A 5,261-nucleotide genomic window follows, 5' to 3' on the forward strand; every position below is an offset into this window, starting at 1 on the left:
TACTGTTCTGTGCGGGATGGCTGTTGTTATTGGCCAGACTCTTGATGCATTTGCATGAGTTGTTGTTGTGTTAATCGATGATATCTTCGCTGTTGATATCCAGCAATGGGGATTTAATGCTGACTCTCTTCTTCTGGGGATTATTTATTTTATTGGGGTTGTTAGTGCTAATGGCTGGCTTCAGCAGATTTCCCACATCCACTTTAGTTATTTCGGACTGTTAGTTGTTATTGTATTTATTATCATTGGCATAGTTTATGACATCAACATCACCCTCGATAGCATCGTCATTTTTTTATCTGCATAGCTTCAGATCATAGCTTTTGAGTAATAGTTCTAAATAGGCTTCTTCCATGCATTGGATCTCCTTCTATATTTTGTGGAAGATGGCGGAGGAGTCTGCTCGTTTACGTCGATACTATTGAACCAGCATTGATAACTCTATGATGCTTTGCTGCTCCCGTGATTTGCGTGACTTTAGTTGATAAATTTGTTATTTAATTTTGTTTATTTTCTTTTAATTGTTTCCTGTGTATTGCATTGCATTTGGGATATTGGTTGCAGTTTTTGGATAGAGTGTGCTAATATTGTTATGACTGCTGGCATTTCGTCCAGTTTACATGATTTCGCATAGTTGAAGTAGCACTGATTTTTTGACCGTTTCATTCAACAGCTCAAATGTCTTAGATTTGAGTTATTTCTGCAATATCCTCATAGCTTAGTTTTCTCGCTTTAAGAATCTATATTCGTATGGAACACCGTATGCTTCATCACTGGTCTTCCGATGATTGCCTTCATCATCATTCCGACTGTTTCTCTGATTGCTGTTGCATCTCTTCTTAGTTATTTTGTGGATTTAATGGCATTCATGAGAGACATTCACAGTGGGGGGCTTAGCATTATGTATAGTTTTGATTAACTTGTTTGGTTGCGAATTATTGAGTGTAGGGTTGAGTGTGGGGTTGAGTGTAGGCTTGAGTGTGTTAGTATATATCTATATCAGGCTGTTTTCATAATGAAACTAACTGATGTGTTCATTGAACGTTAGTTGAATCTTTAATGGGGTTGGCATTAATATTCTCTTTGTTAGTTTCTATATTAAGTTCTAACTAATGAGTTCTATCCCAACCCCAACCCCAACCCCAACCCCAACCCCAACCCCAACCCCCAACCCCAACCCCAACCCCAACCCCAACCCCAACCCCTTTATTATGCAATTTATTTCTGTATATTTCTGTATATTTATGTATATTTATGTATATTTATGTATATTTCTGTGCATTTTGTGTCTTTATGCATTTATACATTTATATTATAGTAAAATAATTACTTTCATTTAATTTTGTTGATTAAATATAGTTAATAAATTGATAAATTGTTGCTTTAATTTTACTGTATTTAATTCTCTTCAAGACCAAGAGCCCGATGACATTTGATCTATGGTTGCGAGTGCACAAAATTGATGAAACAAAATCTAGATATTTGCAGTATTGAGCAGTCTATTATAATAACCAGAAATAAATATACTAAAAAGGGGGCGATCCGGGAATTGAACCCGGGACCTCTTGTACCCTAAACAAGAATCATACCACTAGACCAATCGCCCAATTCATTCATCAGCCAACCTCAAACTCACTTAAAGCACATTGGCTAATATCACAAAACTGCATTAATAGGAGATTCAGGATGAGAAAAGTTCGATAAGATGGGTTATATAAATCGAGATCAGTGGATTACATTTGTATTCCATTATTTCATGGACCATTTGGGAGTCGGCATTATCTTTGCTAAATTAGAGAGTATTCCATATTTGTTTGGAGATGTCGATGATTTACTATGCGTATTTCCAAAGAGTTCGCTAAGAGGCACTCCTTTGATGTTGGCTATCTCGGATGTTTATGGTCTCCGAAATTTGCGTGGAATATACGGAGACTTCATTTTGCCAATACCTAACTCCTACCATTGAAAGCCTTTGAAGTAGTGGGAACTCTTAATCTTGTCGAAGTTGCAGTGTGAGATTCGAGTGAGGTTGTTTTTTGTTAGGCATTTAGTTGCGATTATCTTGAATGACTCATCCTTTATAAAATCAGGGAAGCAGACTTCGGATTTCATGATCTGACAGTATACGTCGTATGGCTTATCGTAATCATCTGCAAATGGGAGCTTCCCGCACGCTAACTCATACAGCAAAACGCCCAAAGACCAAATGTCGACTTCAAAAGAATAGCCCTTCCCAAGCATAATTTATGGGGCCATATAGTGCGGAGTCCCGATGATCGTATGAGTGCGATATCCTTACTTCTACATCAGGACCTTAGCTGTGCCTAAATCAATGAGGATCACAGCCCCTTCATGCGAAACCATGGCATTCTCTGGTTTCAAATCGCGGTAGATCGTATTCTTTTCATGCAGGTGCTCGATTGCCAGCAGCAGAGAGCCGAAATAGAACATAATCAATGTCTTATTGAGCAACCCGATTTCCCTGATGGCTTCGAACATCTCCATGCCCTTGATGTACTCCAGGATGAAGTAGATGCTAGTCTGATCTTCGTAAGCCTTGTGGTAGCCAACTATTAAGGGATGGCTGATCGAGGCGAGTATTGCCCTTTATGAAATTACATTCTCCTCCATTTGCTCTTACTTGATCCCTGCTTTTGACAAGACCTTGATCGCATAGAATCTATTAGAGTTCTTATTTTTAATGATGTGGACCATGCCGAATCGCCCTTCCCCCACTTTCTTTATGTGTAGCAATGACTCGAACGCGAATTAATTGTTGAGGTTGAAGCTGTTTCTAACCTGTACTCCTTCTTTATTATTGCAGCTGGTTGCTGAATCCTCGGGAAGTAGAGCCGGCTTTTTCTCATTGAGTTTATTCAGTGTCTTTGATAGTTTTTCGAATGATATTTAGGCGTATGCTCCTGCATTATTTTTTACGAGGTCAGCCTTTCCTATTATCGGCAGGTGAGCATTGTCACTGTAATTGCTGAGGAATTCTTACAAATTGAAGACAATTTCATTGCTCGACTGGATTCCTCCTTCGAGACATATAATGAGAGAAGTTATTGGTTGGTTTTTTTTAAGGATTGACCAATTCTTCTCACTATACTTCACTGTAAATTGTCCAGCAAGGTAATCATTTTGTATTCCCTGAATCATGTCAAACTTCTTCGTCTCTTGCAAGGCCCACTTTATCTTGCTATGGAACACTAACCCTGGCAGAGTTTAGCCCAGGCACTGTCTCATCAGATCTTCGTTTATTGTATAGCAAAGAACATCTTCGACTGCTCTTGCTGTTCCTTCTCTCTTGCCATTCAACTTGAAAGCACTCTCCCCAAAAGACTACAGCCTTCCCAATATGACATCGGGCTTGGTTGGACTATTGAATGACAGCTACACTTTGCCTTGATTTATAATGTAAAACGAGTATGAAACGTCTCCCTTTTCGAACAGTACAGTCCCTTTTTTAAATTTTTCCTGGACGAGACTATTGGCAAGCTGATACCTTTCTCTGGTTGAGAGAAGTGAAAATATATGAACATTGCTGATCAATTATTTGGTGAATGCCTTATTGCGCTCCTTAATATTGTTCAGTGCAATTTTAAACATTTGAGCTTGGAGACAAAACAAAATTAGGCTTTCCGATGTATTTCTAATTGAGGCTGCACGTTAAGTGAGATAGACTAAGGCCAGTTCTCCAAACGAATCTCCTTGTTGCAGCGATTTCACTTTTTTGTTGTCGATTTCCACAGATACTTCGCCTTTGTAGATAATAAAGAAACATGCCCCTTGATCTCCCTTCTTAAACACATACTAATTTGCCAAACACTCGACGATCTTAACTTCTTCGATGACATGAGCCAGCTCCTCCTCGTTCAGGGACGAGAATAAGTTATGGTTCTCTAACACATGATTAAGGAATTGCTTTTGTTCTAGGCTGCTTATCTTCTCTGAAATGATCTTCACATTTTCGACAATCTTATCCAAGACAAAGTTAGATTTCCTTCTGCCGTCGATACTGGAACATCTACTTTTATTTCTCTTCATTAGGTTTTGTTAGTTTTTCAGCAATTCACTCTTGAGCACTGCACAGCCCATCGGACTCTTTCGAATTATATAGAAATATTTATTATGCGGAATATACAGATTATTAATATCATAGAGAGAAGGAGAGATATATATAATCATCATTACAGAAGGCGATAATATATAATTAAAAGTCTTAACAAGTTGGTAGAACTGAAAGGGAATTATAATTTAATAGTGAAAAAAGGGAACTGTTGGTATTGCATTTACAGATGAAAAACTGCTTTAATGCTACTATTTCCTTTTATTATGATACTTTAACTCCATTTAATACGATAATAGGATATTATATTAATTGTTTTATTTATTAAAATATGTGAGATAATTTGTTGATTGATCACCAGCCATTGTTCTGTCCACAGCTTTGGTTGCTCTGATTCGAGCTGCTTTTGTACGTAACGGTTTATGTAATCGTTTACTTGTATGTGTAGCCGCCTTGGTTTCCTTGCTGTTGATGGTAGCTTTTGTTCACTTGATAGCCTTGGCCCCCTTGCTGATAGCAGCCAAGGCTTTCCTACTACTCATAGCAGCCTTGATTCCCTTGCTGCACATAGTTGCTTTGGTTCCCATAGCTGCTTTGATCCTTTTGTTGCACATAGCTGCTTTGGGAATTGCAGCTTTGCGCCTATTGATCTCTCAAAATTTGTTTAAAAACTAAGACCAACTCCGGCTTACTGAGTTTTCCGTCCCCATTCCTATCCATTAGAGCTATGGCTTGCCTAGCTTAGTACACATTAATCCTGCTTGGATTCCCTGAAAGTGCATTGACATCATTGAAGAATGAAGCAAACTCATTTCCATCTAAAGTCCCTGAACAGTCCCTATCATACTTCGCGAAGGTTTGTTCAATATATGTGTGAAGTGTGCTGTCTGAAACGCTCATTGCCTTCAAATGATAAAAGATATATTATATATCCAGTATAATATATGGGGAATATATAAACCAATCCTTCACCATTTTATGGATTGTCATATTTTGTTGAAAGACATAGTAAATCATTCATTTATCGCCATTCTATCTTCTTGGGTTCTATTTTCATGAGGCTGTGCTGAGAGAAGTTCAGGATAGGAGATATTTATTAACTATGAATTAATATCAGTCAGAGGTTTTTAGTTTGGTTACCTTTCCCAAGTGAGATAATTTGCTGTCAAACAAACGCCTGTTGTTTGGGAGT

General features: G+C 38.0%; 1 non-coding gene across 1 annotated transcript; it reads right to left on the bottom strand.

The window, feature by feature from the left end:
• Positions 1–1,534: 1,534 nt before the first annotated feature.
• TRNAP-AGG (transfer RNA proline (anticodon AGG)) lies at positions 1,535–1,606 on the bottom strand. Its single transcript has one exon. It is a non-coding gene; the product is annotated as a tRNA-Pro (tRNA).
• Positions 1,607–5,261: the final 3,655 nt, after the last annotated feature.

The sequence above is a fragment of the Brachycentrus maculatus genome, unplaced genomic scaffold (assembly GCF_059751285.1).
Source record: "Brachycentrus maculatus isolate JH-2025_06_01 unplaced genomic scaffold, ASM5975128v1 h1tg002064l, whole genome shotgun sequence".
NCBI classification, from domain to species: Eukaryota; Metazoa; Arthropoda; class Insecta; order Trichoptera; family Brachycentridae; genus Brachycentrus; species Brachycentrus maculatus.